This window comes from Lactuca virosa, chromosome 8 (assembly GCF_052849685.1).
Source record: "Lactuca virosa cultivar CGN04683 chromosome 8, Lactuca_virosa_CGN04683_v6, whole genome shotgun sequence".
Classification (NCBI taxonomy): Eukaryota; Viridiplantae; Streptophyta; class Magnoliopsida; order Asterales; family Asteraceae; genus Lactuca; species Lactuca virosa.
Genome location: NC_136433.1, coordinates 17024555 through 17043709, shown reverse-complemented (window position 1 = coordinate 17043709; position 19155 = coordinate 17024555).

Below are 19155 nucleotides of genomic sequence, written 5' to 3'. Positions count from 1 at the left end.
ATCCTAGACTTTGATAATTAATGTTTTTAGAAACTAAAAGGGTATTAATTATTGAAGATTAAATATTGAAAATACTAAATGATTTTTGTTAAAATTTTGTAGTTAAATAATCCATTCTCATTATCATAAATTGTCATTTTCTTTAATGACTTAGTGAAACAATAACATCCACTAGATACAACTTCAATGAATGGGTTCATGTCTTAAGAGACAATCTCGTGAAAGATATGAAATTGTATACACTTAAAGGTCCTAATCCTAAACTGTTTGCTTGGAGCAATAAGCCTGAACATGATACCTAGTAAAGGTATCACTGTGATGCTAAAGATGTCTCTAACATCAAACTAGGAAAGGTACATGGCCAAAAAGAATCACCTTGTGTGATCCAAGAGGCCTATGTTTTATGGACTGAACACATTTAAGCCCAAGAAATCTATTAAAGCCCACATAGATGAATCTTGCTTCTTTTGTGGAGAAACTGGACACTGGAAGAGGATTTGTTCCTCTTATTTGGAAAGAAAGTCTGGAAGAGACTAGTACTTCTGGTATCTACTGGATATAACTCATATTTTTCATATAACACTTAGGTACATGGTACTTAAATTTTAATCTAATATTTGTAAATGGATTGCAGATATTTATTGAAGAGTAACAAGCTGAGCACAACCAAGTTGGAGCTACACTCTCGAAGCTTAGTTCATTATTTATGCTTAGAACATAAAGTAATTGTAATGTAAAACAATACTTGTTTTGGAACAATGTATGTTTTAATTTAGCATATCTAAATTTATGTCTCAATTATTTTATTCAAATGTTTGATAATTTACTTAATCGTTTTTTCATAACAATAATATTCATATTCTGAAATGATTAACTTCTATTTATGAGACCAAATCTCTTAATAGAATTATAAAGTAAATATCAACATTTTATAAATGAAATTAAGTTATATACAAGAACTTTTGACTTAAACTTGTTTTAAATCAAACTCATCTTTGACATTGTTATCTTTATTATATAAATGTCATTCACATATTCTAACTTCAAGAAAAGGATATTTGAAGGCAAATAATGTAGTTTATTTGACATATGTAAATCTTATTTATATATAAAAGGTTCCTAATGATATTTTGACTAAAGTGTAGAGAAAATACTTATTAAGGAACTATAAACTTTGGTGTATGACTTCCTTTCTAATGGCTGTCTGAGATTAAGCACAAGATACAAGCCAGTAAGAACTATCTAAGGCCTTCATGATAATAAAAGATGAATTAAATCTTACTTGGTATGATTTACTTTCTAATCGGTAGAAATATCCCACTTTTATTTCCATGGGATAACACATATAACACTATTAATTGTACCTTGAGTACAAATACCAACTAATAAGTAGATTAAACACTTTATAAGACTTAGTATGGAAAGGCTCCATCCTCATCTTACTTAATGTTTTGTGGATTTGAAGCCAATGTTGGACTAAAGCTTCTAAACCCAAAATCTACTAAATACATAGTTGTATAATACTCTAAATGTGGCTTAGATTATTATATGCAAACCCACCAAGAATAAGTTGTCTTACTATTGTGAAAGCTAAGTTAGTAGAAAGCAAGCTTCTAATGACAAAGCGAGTGGAAGGTACATGGAACTTGAAGCAGCTCAAGAATCATAACCTTATGTAGTAATAGTTGGCACTAGTTTTAACAAGGGTTATTAAACTTGAATAATAGCTATTCACAAACACAAATTGTTCACATTAGTGGTAGAAATCATCCATGACTTGAGAAATGTGGAATCTCTCATTGATGATCTTTAATTGATGGTTTTTGGAAAATCCATCAAATACCAAGATGCTATGTCAGATCTTGAATCTAATAAATGACTTAGAGTCATGAACATGAGATGTAATCCATGTATGAGAATCAAGTATGGGCTTGATTAAAATTTTTCCCTATAGCAAGGCTAGAAGGAGTAAATGTTTCTTCTAGAAAGAATAAGTTACATGGATAACCATACACATTTAAAGCAAGACTTGTAGTAAAGGATTTTCTCATACTCATGTCATTGACTATGATCCTCATCATACTCATGACATTGATTGTGATAAAACCTTTTTCACAAGTAGCTATGATTAGATCAACAGAGATATTATTTACTATAAATTCATATTCTTAATATAAGATATAGTAAATAGATTTCAAGAAAGACCGCTTTTTCTAATAGACATCTACTAGAAGTTATCTATATAGATTGGCTTGGAGGTTTTCTTAATCCATGTTATCCTAAAAAAATGTGTAGAGCTGGAGATCCACTTGTGGATATAAAGCAAACATCTCAATGTTGCAATCATCATTTTAATGTAAAACCACAAGGTATGTTTTTATATCAAAATGAATAGAACATGTGTGTTTACTAGGAACTAGTGGGAGTATAGTGACATTCCTAATCTTTTATGAATGAGCCATACTTAATTTTTTGAAATCACATTCTGACTAAGCAGGGTCGTTTTCATCTTGACTCGGAAAATGTTTCTAAAATAAAAGACTTAGAAAGGAGAAGATACATTCTTGGAATGTGAAATCTATAAGGGATAGATAAAATAAATGTTAAAGGTTTTATGTATTAATGCATATGTTGGCAATATCTTAAATGGGTCAAGACACAAGATTCTTTTGGAGAATTCTTGGCATTGTCATATGGCACCATTTTGAGCTATCCTCAAAAGTACCTAGCTCATAGGTTTGAACTAGATGAAATGATTTATATTTCATTTTCTTGGAAAATAAATTCATCATTTACACCATATTATGCATAGAACATGGTATATGATCATGCTGTAAGCATGTCATATGATACTAATTGAATACATGGTTAAGTCACCAGATGACTAAGAGAGCATTCTAAGAGTACTTTAGAAAAACTAAGAGAATGTATATGAGATAATCAGTTTAGAAAGGATCTTTACGGAAAGAGCTACACAAGATGTGAATTTCTAAACATATATAAATAATTATGAATTATAATTGGATTTTGACTTCATTACATTATGGAATGAAGAATACGTTTTGTTGGAATGAGGCCCAAGCAAAACATAACAACACAATCTACTACAAAATAAGAATACACTACTTTAGAAGTTGAATTCAAATATGATTGGATGAATGAGATCATTGAAAAACTATGTTGATCTTTGCTATTCAAGGATCACATAGAAATCTTTGTGACTTCGAGAGTATACTTAATCATGCTAAGAGACTCTATGTCACGAAAGAACACCAATCGTATTCTCCAAGATATTTAACTATACTTAGAGTAAAGTTAAGTATGGAGATGATAGTATTCACAGAAATTAAATTTTGTCAGACCAATTGATAAAGTCATTCTTTTGAGCTAAGTATGAATGGTCACACTTCAGCTGTAAGACTTTATTATTCTAGAAATGAGATTTTGATTTGGATTTGGTGTTTGGATATTGGAACATTATAACAACTCTTAGATAATGTTATGATATTTTGGGATATAGTCATCACATTAATACTTGTTGTGTTCTATATTAACATGTTTAATCCATGAATAATGTTATTATTCTAAAGGTTCATAGTCGGTTATAATTGTGGGAGAAATTATAAAGTAAGACTAATATGAATTGGATTGGTTGACTCTCACTAGATTAAAGTAGGCAAGTGGTTGTAACCAAGTTTTATAGGTACTTGTCAGAGAACTAGTATTGAACTGACCCGCATCAAGATCATCTCATGGATCGCTATCATAAATGATACTTGATTAAAAGGTACTATCTTTGTATCCTTAACACCTGAGATACATAGTGGGACTTAAGTGTACGGAGTACTATGCTTTGATATGGTCAAAAGATGTTCCTTAACCGGGCAGTTATAAAATCCATTTTCAAGTATGGTGTAAACTATGCAAGAGGCTTATGTAGTCAAGATGGGATTTGTTCCTTTTATGTGTTGAGAGTTAGACATATAAGGCGCCTTAACAAAAGTTGAACAACTAATAAGATTGATCGCGATTCGTATCTCATGTTCAACATGATGTCTGCAACAAAGGGATAGCTGATAAACTTACCTTATACACCAATTATACCTTTGAGATTTTGGGAATTGGGTGTTGATAGAATGGAACAAAGTCATATGTTGTTGGGGGCAGTGAAATGTTGCTAGACGTTCACCACTGTCTATATCAGTCTAATATGAATCTTGCGCAAGTGGGAGATTGAAAGATCTAGTATGCTGAAGAATCATATTAAAGTGATATTGCTAATTAACATATGATACTAATGGGTCACACTAACAATAACTTGATATAATTGATTATTTATTAGAAATTGATTTTAATAAATATTCAATAAACTTATAATTAATTGGAAATTATTTATTTCTTGGAAATACTAATTTTCATTAGCAAGTAACATAATATATATCATATGGTATGATTTATTAAGTTATGTAAAGTTAAAGTTTATATCTTATAAAGAGTTATAAAAATTTTATAAACTTCTCTTCTCTTTTATTTATAAAAAAAGGATGAGCTAGTTTCTAGGAAACAAGACATGCTCTTTTGAATATAATAAGAGAAAGTAAGCATGGCTTAAAAGGCATGAGAAACATGTAGTCTTTAGGGTATGGGGTGCTTAAGGTGTTAAGAACCCTTGGGTAATGATTTAGCTTTATGAAGGCTTTCATCCCTTCATTTTTACTCACCAAAACCGTAGCTCCCTACTCTTTCATATTCTCTCTTGCAAAGAAGTGTTAGAAGATTACTTGCTTGCATTTTGCTTTATTTAAATCATATTTGGATATGGAATTAAAGCCTAAGAGTTTTGACTAGCATCTACATCAAGTTGGCTTCATTTTGGTGTCTCAAAGGTTCCATATTCTTCATCAACCTCCAAGCCTCCCAAGAGGACCCAAAGAACAACAAAGGTTGTTATTTCTTCATCCTTTCTTTGGTTGGTGTTTAAATCTTTCTAAAACTTTCAAGATGATCTTTGGTGGGTATAAAATGTTTATGTTATGTTCGAAATTTAAAGTCTTCCGTTTTCCATGATAAGAGTTTTTAGAAACTAATGTTGAACTAAAACCCAACATCCTATTGTCTCTAAGGATTCATGAATTCCTATTTTGTCTAGTCATGGAAAATTAGGCTCCAACTTAAGAAACTCAAGTAAGAAATTAATTCTCAGTATGTTAATCTACTATGTAAATGTTATTCTTTCAATGTGTTATTGTGTTATGTTAGTCTTTGAATGTCTTACGTAGATGTATAAAATTATATTTTTATTCTATTATTCAGGTTATTCGGGTTATAGAATCCTAATACAGTTTATTCGGTTTTTTTTTCCAGTTATATTAGGTCCTTAATCATCTTGTACATGTTATTCGGGCAATAACCGGACCGAACCGATTAATACCCGAACCGAACCCGTATTGGTTAATCGGTTCGGTTGGTCGGTTCGGTCCGGTTCCGACCCGAATAACATCCCTAGCTGTATATGTGCATCTTACGGGAAGGAATCCAAAGTCATGGTATATAGCATTCTTTCAAACAGAAAAATGGGGGGGGGGGTGTGATGCTATTGAGAACGGATTTTCTGAAAGCTTTAAGAATGTTATCTTGGATGCAAGGAAGAAGCCCATTATTATTATTATTTTGGAGGATATAAGGCTATATGTGATGCAGATGATTTGTAGTTTGAGAATGAAAGGTAGTGGATGGGGATGTTTATATGTATATCCAAACATAAAGTTTTCAATAAATGAATTGAAGATCCGCTAAAGGTTTGATTTTTTTTGCCACTCATTTTCTACCATAGTAGCTTATACTCATACTAACTGTGTTTAATTGTAGGTATTGGCAAGTGCTGCCTAGTGGACTAAATACCTTTGAAACAAGAAACTTAGGAGAGTCATATGGTGTTGATTTGGATAAGAAAATACGTACTTGTAGGGCATGACAGCTGAATGGGTATGGTTGAGTTCATTCAGTGGCAGCCATTTCTTATGTAAACATGAATGTGGAGGCATTTGTTAATCCTTTATTTCGTGCAACCATATATCGAAACACATATAAGTACTCAATAAGAAGTATGAATGGGAGTGCAATGTGGCCCACAATAGCCTACATAGCACCATTGCCTTTATTGAAAATGAAGATGCCAGGGAGACTGTTGAGGTCAAATGTTGTGAGATGTCGAAGGTAGTCTAGGTCATTCTTAGTATCGAATGTTTTGTTTGTTATTTATTATAAGGGCATTTTGTATCGAAGCTTAAGTGTATTAGTCCCTTATATTTTTTGTACTCTTTCGTTATCCCTATATATATGGGATGAATACTAGAGTTAGAGAAGCTTTTTGCATTCACATTGTATTCTCTGAGTTTTCTCTGGATTCATTGAAAGCGTAATCGAGCCAAACAGATTCTGTTTAGTTGTTGTGTTCTTAATTCTTACTTTACTATGATCTCGTAATTCATACTCGATAAAATCGTAACTTCATAGACCCACTATTAAGAGGAAGAGGGACAATATAGAGGTTAATGGATCACACAAAGTATCAAAGGCAAGAAAAAGGATTGAATGTGGCGTTTGTAACAAGACAGTGCACAACAAGTCACCTTGTGATGCAGTGACAAGTCCCCCAAAATGCCAGATAAAAAAAGGAAGAGTCAAGATGCAGGTGGTAGTGGTGTTAAAAAAAGGAAGGGTGAAGATGCAGATGGTAGTGGTGTGAAAAAAAGGAAGGGTCAAGATAAAGAAGGATGTGGTGTAAAATAAGGAAAGGGTCAAGAAGCAAGTGGAAGTGGTGTGAAAAATGGAAAGGGTCAACAAGAAGTTACAATAAAATTAAGGAAAAAGTCAGAGAAGATACTAAAGAAAAGGTTGGCAAAAAAGGTCCAAGGAAAAAATGGTGAAGGAGATAGCTCATCCAAACTACTGGATTTGGATTAGATTTATTATTGTTATGGAGTGGTTATGGAGTATGAGAGTTGTTTGCTAATTTACTACTACTGGATATGTTTACATGTGTGTGTTTTATGTTGTCATGGTTACAATAGTTATGGTCTAGTTATGCTCTTATTTTGTTTGTAAGTGTGTGGTTAAATAAAAACAATGTACTTTGTATGTTGACAATTACCTACTATACACCCAAATAAACATTCTACTTTGACTCTTGTCCAAAACCTAATACACACTTAACATTACACTGAAAATAACATTTTACTTTGGTATATAATTTGATTGTTACGAAATAGAAACCATCCCCGTGTACTCCCATCTACCATAATACAAAATCTAACATCCGGATAGAATAATTAGAATAAACCTAAAATAGCATTGCACTTTGGTTTGTAATTTGACTTTTACAAAATAGAAACCATCATCCCCATGTACTTTCATATACCCTAATACAAATTCTATCATCCAAACACAAAAATTAGAATAAACCTAAAATAGCATTGTTCTTTTGTTTGTACTTTGTCATCATCCATCTAAACACAATCTGTTGGTTATCAACATACAAGCTTAACCACGAATCTACCTTTGCACAAATAAACATACAAGCCACGATACAGTTTATAACATCAATAGATAATCGTAAACACAAAATTTAACATGAAAATATAGTAGAATACAGTTTTCATTCTGTACCAAACCAAAATACATACAATAGTGGTGATACATACATGATTCATTAGGGTTTTCTACTATCCAAACCCCAAAAAAAACAATTAAATTCATCAAACTACAGTAGTTAATAACAAACTTAAACTTATCATATTACTAGCCGATGAATACACTAGAACAAAAACCACAAAAAACACCCAAAATCCCCAAAATCTAAAACCCAACAACCCTAAAATTGCCATCATCGACCCACAAACTACATCCACCCATAACACCCACAACCCCCACAACCAAAAAGCCCATAAACAACACCAGGTTCGAGAGTCATCCCAATCGCTACCATTACCTTCAACATATTCCTTATGACACGAAGCTCAGTCCTCATCGCCATCATTTCCTACCACATCTGTTGTCTCATCTGCTTGATTTCCACTTGGGTTTCCATGGCTAGAAGTTCGTATTTAGTAAGTGGGATGTCCAAATCTAGCTCATGAAGGCCACTATATGCGAAAGTTTGTTGATACATTGTGTGGAAATGATCCGGGTTAAATGGTTTTTGGGAATAGAGGAAGACCAAACGAAGAGACCGATAAGGGTAACCAAGTGGGCTGGATGAACTCATTAGGGAATCACTTTGTATTTATAATGGGTCCATGGACAACGTGTCAAATCTTGGGGAACAATGGTTGCATTGTGGACCACGATCAATTGCCACATAAGCTGTGACTAGGCAACCACCTACAGGTTTATTACTGATTTGGCATGGAAACTTAAGGATTTACTCAGATCAAAGGACTTGACTACGATGAGACCTTTGCTCCTGTGGTTTGTCTTGAAGCTATCCGAATCTTTCTCGATTATGCTGCTCACAAAGGATTTAAAGTTTACCAAATGGACGTCAAAAGCGCTTTTCTCAACGGTGAACTTGATACTGAAGTATATCTTCAAAAGCCTCTTGGGTTTGTGAATCTTTCATATCCGAACTACTGTTACAAACTTCAAAAAGTTGTTTATGGCCTCAATCAAGCTCCAGGCACCTGGTATGAGACACTCACTGATTTTCTGAAATATTTCGTTTTTCAAAGAGGAATTCTTGATCCTACATTATTCCGAAGATCGAATGAAAATCATCTCAAGTTAGTTCAAATATATGTCGACGACATCATCTTTGGATCAACTGATCCAATGATGGTTGCTGATTTTGCAAAGTTAACGGTTAGTCGATTACAGATGAGTATGAATTGTGAATTGAGCTTCTTCCTCGGACTGCAAGTTAAATAGACCAACATAGGAATCTTCATTCATCAAGAGAAATATATTTACGAACTTCTGAAGAAATATTCAATGGACACTTGTGCCTCTGCAAAGGTTCCAATGGGTTTCAGACACAAGATCTTCTCAGACCCATCATGTGTTGTTGTTGATTAGAAGAAGTTTTTGGATTAATGTCTAAGTCCATAACTATAATTTGTAAGACTTGACCCGACCCGGCATGGTCCATTTGGGTTGCATGGCATCGGGACAATTGGATAGACAAGATGAGGAAAAAGGATACTAGTGATTTATATTAATATATTATAAGTTCTAATATATTAATATATAATCATATTATTTAATTAGTATTGATCAAGAATTAATTTATAATTAATTAAGTGATCAAAAGGAACTAATTAAATATGGACTCTAAGATATATGTGTGTGATGGGCCAAGTTCATTTAGGTTGGGCTAAGCTTTCATGGATAGTCCATGGAGTGTTTAACCCATGGATCATATGAAATGAAAGGTCATGGGTATTAGGATTTAACCCTAATCTCCACACTATATAAAGATGTCCTTGGTTGGTGAAATGGGCACTAGTGTGTGTACACAAAAGGGCAAGGCCGATTTCACTAGAGAGAACCAAAGTATCCTTATTCTCAAGGTTATTCCAAGTGTTCATGGTGTTGTGTGAACCATTTGAGGTGTCACACTTGGGGCACTAGGCACTCAAGCTTCATGAAGACAAGTTACATCAAAAAAAGGTATGTATTCTATCTATTTTATTACCCAAGTATATGATATTTGTATGTTAGTATAGGGTAATATCTTGGAAAGTTCATATTTGCATGTATAATAGAGAAAACATAGATCCAAGGTATTTAGGGTTGTATGTGCACCATAGGATGTTGTAGTATACTAAAACCCAACAGTGGTATCAGAGCCATGGGTTGTTTTCTGTTATATTCATGCAAATGTTTGATTTTCAAAGTTGAAAGAAAAAGAAAAAAAAACATGAAGTTTGTCAAATTTTAAGATAATTACTTGTTTTGTGAAAAACTAATTATTTGTAAAATTTGAATCATTTGCTATATGAGTTGAATTAGGTCAAATTTAGTAAAAGATAAAATGATATGATTATTTTATTAGTTTTAAAAGTTTGATCCAAATGTTTTAAGGAGTTACAAATTTTGTCATAAAATTTTGGAGCTCAAAAAGTTTTTTTTTTAAAGTTGTGATCTTATGTGTTTTGAAACCTCCATAAGTTATGGATATGAAAATGTTTTAAAAAAAAATTGTTTTTATGGAGTTACAAAATTTGGTGTTAATGTTTTAAAGAATTCCATAACTTATTCTTAAGTTATGGAACATGAAAAGTTTCATCATAAAACAAGCATTTAACTCCATAAGTTATGGATTACCAAAAGTTCTATGTTTCCTTGATTTATGAGTTAGTTTAGATTAATGGAAAAAAAATTTGTGTTTTAGTTGTTTTCAATCCTAATTAATCTAAAAGTTGTTCATAAAATGTGTTTTTTTGTAACTTGTCCTAAAGTTATTTGAAAAGTCACATTTATGAATCTTAAAAAACTCATAAATATGCCTTAGGTTACAAAAAAAATGAAGAGTCTTTTCTTATAAATAGTTTTTATGGCTCTGTAACTTGTCCTCAAGTTATGGATGTCCAAGAGTCTCTTCGTTAAAAGTTTTAAAGCTTTACTTAAAACTCATAAGTTATGAAAATCCAAGAGTTTTGAATAGTTTCAAAACTTGCCCTCAAGTTTTGGAATTTGAAAAGTTTTCTCTAATGAATACTTAAATTTCAAGTTAAGCCCTTAGAATTTTAAAAGTTAAAATTCAACCCTTATACTTTATAATATTATAAGTTAATAATATATATATATATATATATATATATATATATATATATGTGTATAAGAGCAAGTCAGTCTTACCATTAGTAGGCCTCATTCACGAAGCCGGTCTATAAGGGGGGTATAAGGTTGTTGCCTATAAAATGGCAGCTTAATGGGTGTCCACTCTCACCCACCGCTTCCTTGACTGGTGGAGGGTCGTTAGCCGAACAGGTAGGACAAGGACTATAATTCTCCCTTCATTAAAAGTATTAATGATAAATACTAAGTAACTAAACCTTTTATTAATTCCCAATCTTAGTTACTTCGGAAAATGTGAATAAGGTGCTAATCCATGAAATTACACTTTGCACTTTGTTTAAACCGTTAGTGGAGCGTGTGTGGTTAACCGGCACACTAACCTGGATTTAACAAAGTAGGCAAAGGGTAACTTAATATTTATCATAGTATCGGTGGAGCTCGTGTGGTTAACCGACACATCGATTGAGGGGTAAATATTAAGGGTACCAAGTATATTTGCATGGTTACTTCACACCTTGTTTTGTAATCCTCGGCATCCCAGTCACAAAACCTGAAGGGCACACTCGAGATTGAAACATGCCATTGAAAAGTTCAATGAATCTCAAAAGATCTAGGAGTTTCAAATCCACGTAAAAACCTAATTAAATTATTTCGTTTTTCATGGTGGAAATTGGTAAATCGTCATTTACCTACCTTCAACTATTTTATAACTCGGATTACGGCATCCCTCTTCCAGTTATAAATAGGTTGTTGGATCCTAGCCTTAATATTTCATATTGGGTGTTACATTAAGGACTTTAGATCAACTATCTTGAATATCTCCCAAAAGATGTCTAGTTCAGACATCTATGATCTTCCCAAATCTCTTGGAACTTTACTTCCTCCACCTCCTCCAATTATTCTCCCTAACCCACAAGTTCAAGGTCACTCAAGCCCTAATGGGAAGCAAGGTCTATGTGTGATCACATCTTAGAGATGAAGTCACATATTGACAAGCCGGGAGAGTTGGGTGTCAAAGTCTTGAGAAAGTTGGATGTTCAATCACTTTCTAAGTCACATAGTGAGTTCCTTTGGGACTACTATGAAACAGACTATGACATGAACCTTAATGATCATATCTATTTACTTGGTGCTGCTGAATCAGCAATGATTTGGAACGATAGTAAAGCAAATTTGATTAGAAGATCAACTTCCCAAAAACTTTATGGACAATGACAATGGTGACACTGGAAATCCAGAAAAAACATTCTCTTCCCAATGGAAAGGGATTGGCCATAGTCAACCCGGTTGACCAAATGGTAAAGAGAAAGGCTAAGTATGAGATAGTCCCATTACCAAAGGGTCCATATGTTTATTTTTCCAAAGAAAGGGGCGTTTATTGCAAAGCTGCCAAATTTAACTAAGGATGTTAAAGTCAATAAGTTTGACTCTACATCAGGTAGAGCCCATTATCTAACTCTGTTAAGTTGTATTCTGAGATCCTCATTACATGATGTGACTGGGTCACATGTTGATGTTTTAAGAATCAAAGAATAGAGAGAAATCTTAAAGGAAGTATATGCTGATTCTGATCGCGAAGGTGGATTTCGATCGCATCAGAATTTTGAGCAGTTGCTTAAGAAGTTATGATATATTGCTAAGGAATAGATAACAACAATTTTCCATGTTGATTGTAAGGATAAGTTTTTCCGCAAAGTTTTAAAATAAAAGAAAATTGTTTAATTTTATTTATTTGAAGTATCCTTACAATGGCATTTGTGGAAAATTGTTGCTTAAATGATTCCACTGACAGCAATATTGGAAAATGGATTTGATTCTTTCATTTGTGGTAGTGTCTAAATTTACCAAATCAGGAAAGTTCCTCATCGCCCAAGTTTCAATTGGACCGAAACTTGGAATCATGCAAGTTGAATAGTATGATGAATGAGAACTTTCAAGCATTGGAAAATCAAGACTAATTACTTGTTCACATGGATGTGTGAGTCAAGTGAAGGACTAAAGGGATCGAGTACACATTCTTGTGCACTGGTCATGTCCACCACAAATATCGTTAAGACTATTTGGTTTACTAAAGTTTAGTAAATATGGTTATACTTACAAGTTTAAGTATAATTCTGAAACATTGGAAAAGTCTCAATGTATGGCAAAACGAATGGGAAGAATCAAATTAGGCAGAAAGATAAAAGTTTCTCAAATCTGAAAAGATGGGAGAGTACCTTAGTATCATGTTTGTGATCATCTTAATGATTTAGAAATCTTATCACAATTAGTCCTCTAAAGGTCATCTTAGTGCATTCTTATGACTAAGAAGAGGAGTCAAGAATTGTTGAAATGGTTAGATCAGGAAGATGAGTCATACTTCGTTCCAAAACAATTCTTAGAGTCATACTCCAAGATTGTAACTTGAGTGACATATCTTAAAGAAAGGTTTAAAACACTTGTCAAATGTAAGAGTAAAAGTGTCCTACTCTTGTTCATTTGAAATTGGTAAGTTGTGATGTTTTGGATAAAACAAAGACCAACTAAGGCCAATTGTGTGAAGTGTTTGTCTTGATAAAGAATCCGCACTATCTCTTGAATATTTGGCAAGATAGTCTTATATGTCAAGAGGACAGTGGGAGTCTTACAGATCCTAAAAAGAATTTCAAGAACTAATCAAGAATAAAACCTGAGGTTCTTCACTAGCACACGACTTGAGGTTTATAACCTATCGTGTTGACATATTCTGTGCCCATTCCAGTTAAAGTTGGCTTTGCATAGGAGTCCCGAAAGTTCTCAATTGGTTGCATAACAACTTGGAAGCAATGGCAGACCCTGTACTGCCAGGTGGCAAGAAGTTAAGATTGCATAAGTTCAGTCCATATGAGTTTGGATTTGTCATTATCCTTGTCTTGTGACTATGGTTTTGACGATTCACATGGATAAGAACACATACACCATAAAAATAAGGGTCATAAGGTTTCTCTCCGATTCATGAAAATGATGGTGAGGAAACACTTCCACCAAGTAGATTTGAAGCAGATGGCAAAAAGTCTAAACAATTGAGACTATGATTACGGCATCCCTTTTCATATTTCTGAAATTGTTTAGACACACATGCATGCTATCTAAGGAAAAGTGTATGATTTTGATAAAGTTTTATCAAAGCATCTCGTATCAGAAATCTGAACTTTGGTAAGAAAGTCAATAAAGTATTGATTTCTAGAAGTCCAGCTGATTTCTGAGTACATGTCAAAGCTAGTGGGAGCATAAGTGTTATGCTAATAATCATCATGTTAGTGGGAGCATGATAATTATTGTTAGTGTTGCAAGTTAGCAATGTTAATTATAGAAAACAAAAGTTTCAATTCGTGAGGCTGCAGGGATTGAAAAAGTTGTTTTGCTATAATTAAGGGAGAGGATATACTTCATTTCAGTTCTAAAGGCTTAGATTGAGACCTTAATCATCTTTAGTCAAGAATATATATATGAATTTCATGTTGGATTGGTTCAACTTAAGGAAATTCTATATATTGCGTTCTCAAAATTCGATTATGATTACGGCATCCCTCTTCATAGTCAAATTTTGAAAACATGGCAAATAAAAATATTGTAGCAAAAGACTGGTCTAGAATCATGTCCTTATGTGAGACATCATGAATCGTGTACCATTTGCTTTGGGTACAGGATCGATTGCATGTGCTATAATATTTTTCATTTCTAAATTTTTCCAAATGCCCAGAGGCATTAAGAAGGGAAAAGGTCTAGAATTGGATATGACTAAAATGATTAAGCAATTGTCGAGGACAATCTGAGGTTTACCAAAGATTGGTTGCTCAGGGACAGTTGGAAGTATAGTGCTAATTTTGGAAGGACCATATTTACATATTCTGAAAAGAGGCATCTCTTGTTCAGAAGTGATAGTCAAAATGAGAATATGGAGTTGTCTCCATAGGTGGAAGTTATCTGTGTAAGATTAGAAAACTTAATGCAAGAAGCATGTCCAAAGCAATGTACTTTGAATATGAGACTTAGTTTCCATGGAGTTGATCTCCATTGGAATACCTTATAATGACTGTTGACAAGTCTTTGTAACTTTGTACATATTCATTACAGGATGGTCAGTGCATATAAGTTTAAAATCTAAACAGATTTTGATAAATGATAGAAATTTGAAATTCTCACATTTTTCGATAAGGATTTGGGAGTGTGAAATTAGAATCATTGAAATTATGTTCAATTGGTTTATTTCACAAAGTAAGGATCATAGACAAACATAGAGTGCATACTTGGTGTATGGCAAAGCTATTGTTTAGAAAAACATAGTGTACATGCTTGGAGCACGGGACAACTAGTATTTTTAATTCAGGTATAAAGTTGATAAAACCGAAACAATGAAATAATGAATAATCAGTATGGTGATAAATAAAAGTGGTCTATTTATATTCATAGGGTTTGATACCATATTTGATTCATTTATTCTTGTGTTTCATTTTGCATGTTTTGACTTCCAGAATAAACTAGGTCATTCTTCCTGAATGACTAAGTTATTCAAACTATCCACAGTCGGTCATATGTTGGAAGTAGATATGAATCAAGACTGTCATGGGTTGGCTTGTAGAGGTCTAAGATGTTGGACAAAGCGGTGCTACAACACTCATGAGTGCTCATAAGTTCTGAGTATTGGATTCAACCCACGCTCATTTGAATCACTTCATGGATTTTATCACGAGTGATCATGAGACGATAATATCTTATATTCTTAAAACCTAGAGATATGAGTTGGTTATACATTGATTGCACGAAAATGCATTGGTAACTCGATGTTATAAAACGTGCCTTTGTGTATGATTCAACAAGTAGTAGAACAAGCCATACGAGTCGAAGTTTATCCATTCCTTTTACCTTCGGGATAAAAGCGATATCTGTGGGCCCCTCGATGATTTAGCGATGACACATGTGAGTGCTTGGCCAAGCCAGGACTGATTTGATTTGTTCAATCAGTCAGTCATCATAAATCGGAAATCGGGAAACAACAAATGGACAGAGAGAATGATTGATAATCCATGTCTCAGTCCATATGATATCTAGAATGGAGGAATATATGATCCCTTATCTAATGGACAAGTCATTGACAAAGGTCAGAGTTCATCGGCAAGGTCAGAGTTCGACATAAGCTTTTGAGAGCTACGATTGCCAGTTGGTTTTTGAAGTCATACTCAATAATAGTTTTAGACTTATCCAACTGGGAGACTGTTGGATTAATGTCTAAGTCCATAACTATAATTGGTAAGACTTGACCCGACCCGGCATGGTCCATTTGGGTTGCATGGCATCGGGACAATTGGATAGACAAGATGAGGAAAAAGGATACTAGTGATTTATATTAATATATTATTTCTAATATATTAATATATAATCATATTATTTAATTAGTATTGATCAAGAATTAATTTATAATTAATTAAGTGATCAAAAGGAACTAATTAAATATGGACTCTAAGATATATGTGTGTGATGGGCCAAGTTCATTTAGGTTGGGCTAAGCTTTCATGGATAGTCCATGGAGTGTTTAACCCATGGATCATATGAAATGAAAGGTCATGGGTATTAGGGTTTAACCCTAATCTCCACACTATATAAAGATGTCCTTGGTTGGTGAAATGGGCACTAGTGTGTGTACACAAAAGGGCAAGGCCGATTTCACTAGAGAGAACCAAAGTATCCTTATTCTCAAGGTTATTCCAAGTGTTCATGGTGTTGTGTGAACCATTTGAGGTGTCACACTTGGGGCACTAGGCACTCAAGCTTCATGAAGACAAGTTACATAAAAAAAAGGTATGTATTCTATCTATTTTATTACCCAAGTATATGATATTTGTATGCTAGTATAGGGTAATATCTTGGAAACTTCATATTTGCATGTATAATAGAGAAAACATAGATCCAAGGTATTTAGGGTTGTATGTGCACCATAGGATGTTGTAGTATACTAAAACCCAACATAAGTATTGGGGAATGATTGGATCGCTACTCTACCTCACTGCAATTCATTCGAACATCATGTTCTCTACATGTCTGTGTGCTAGATTCTAGGTTAATCCGAAGATGTCTCATTTTTTGGCTGTCAAGAAAATCTTCCGATATCTGAAAGGAACCAAGCACCTCAGAATTTGGTACCATGCAAATGAAAGTTTCCTTCTTCAAGCCCATTCCGATTCAAACTATGGAGGACTTCAACTTGATAGAAAAAGAACATCTTATGGCTGTGAATTTCTAGGTGGAAGATTGGTTAGCTGGTCATCCAAGAAACAAATATGTATCACTCTTTCAACAACTAAAGTCGAATATATTGCTGCTGCAAGCCATACCTTACAAGTTCTATGGATGAAATCTTAGCATTTGGACTATGGTTACCGATTTCAAAAAATTCCTATCTACTCTGATTCTCAAAGTTCAATTGCGATCTCTCACAATCCAATTCAGTAATCTATGACCGCGTTAGGCTCAACTGCCAGGATTATGATGTTCTCTATTAGGCGCAATTGTCGATATTATCTTTTAGGCGCAATTGTCGGAGTTATGATGTTCTCTATTAGGCGCAGCTTCTGATATTATCCTTTAGGCGCAGCTGTCGGGGTTATGATGTTCTTTATTAGGCACAGCTGCCGATATTATCCTTTAGGTGCAGCTGCTAGGATCTTTAGAGTACATTGTAGCTCAAAAACATCTACAGGTTGTGGCGCAGCTGCCAATGTTAATCTATAGGGAACTAAGTCCATGGCTTCCAATGTTCATCTATATCATCTTTCATCTCTCATCATTCATCTACCCATCTTCACCCAATAATTTTATAGGTATGAAAGACATATACAGATTAAATCAAATAAAACATGTATATTTTGTTCATACAACATAGATATCAAGGACACAAATAATATGCACACATATCACGTAATTTATATTAAATACTTCATATCTATGTGTAAGATGAAACTAACTATGCACACACTTGTTAAAGTGACGATTCCAAACTCGGGCAGCGCTTCGCTTCTAACAATTCTATTTTCCTTCGACGAAACCTAGTATCATTACCGTCAGATTTTAGTCTAATATTTATTGCGACTATTTACGAGCGATATTGTTTTATAAGTGTTAAACAATACTTTTCAACCACTATGTACAGACAGGGGCCATACATGAAACACCGGAGGGCAGGACCATTCTGGCATTACAACACTTCTGAAATCCAACAACCATATGCGGCCCTTCAAACCAGATTCCCCGTACCGCAAGTAGTTAAAAGATATTATAATAACACTTTGTATATTATATTTTATAATATATATATATATATATATATATATATATATATATATATATATATATTGTTTATAAGTTCATAATAACGATACTGAACTTAAACATAAGCTATACTTAAAGTAGGGTAAGCATAACTCACTTACTAGGAGGTTTGGCTAGGAACCGGGCTCTGCGGGGGCAGATCTTCCGATCCGAAAGCTCTTCTTCTCGAAGCCTTCTGGTGCTCTAAGACTCGCCTCTAACACTTAGGAAGTGCTAGGGAAGGGGAGGGATAGGTTTGGAGTATTTAGAGAGAAAGAAGGGTGAAGGTGTGAAGAAAATGGATGATTTACGCCTCTATTTATAGGTTGTTTGGGGGTGATTCACGTCGTGACCTTGCGTAGGCTCCAAGGCTTCGTCTGGTGCTGACATGTGGCGCTGGACGCAGGTAAAACAGTCAATCTTAAAAATTCATAACTTTCGCATACAAGCTCCGTTTTTAACGTTCTTTATATCCACGCGTAGGTATTGACAAGATCTACAACTTTCTTTTTGATCCCATCAGCTAACTCTCGACCGATCATAAATTTAACAGTCTGAGAAGATTACACTGTTAACAACCGTGTAAAATTCATAACTTCTACATACAGACTCCGTTTTCGACTTCTTTTTATCGTTGAACTCCTATTAATGAGACCTTCAATCCTCATTTGGATCATTTTGGCTAAAATTTGACTGATCTAAAATTCGATTTCCGGGTTGTGCACTGATATGCTAAATCTTAGAAAAATCATAACCTCCTCATACGAAGTCAGTTTTGGACGTTCTTTTTATGGACGCTCTCGGTTTAACGTATACTACGACTTCCGTATAGATCGTTAAGGCTAAAAAGTATTTTATCGCAAACTCACTTTTTACGTCACACAACGTCGTGCCGATTTTGTCGCAAAACTTCGTCGTGTCATAACTTCTTCGTTATAAGTCGGATTTCAGCGTTCTTTATATGTACGGAACCCTTGTGACATATACTATAACTTGGTTAAGATTATTTATTCTAAATAATCTTCTATCAAAAAG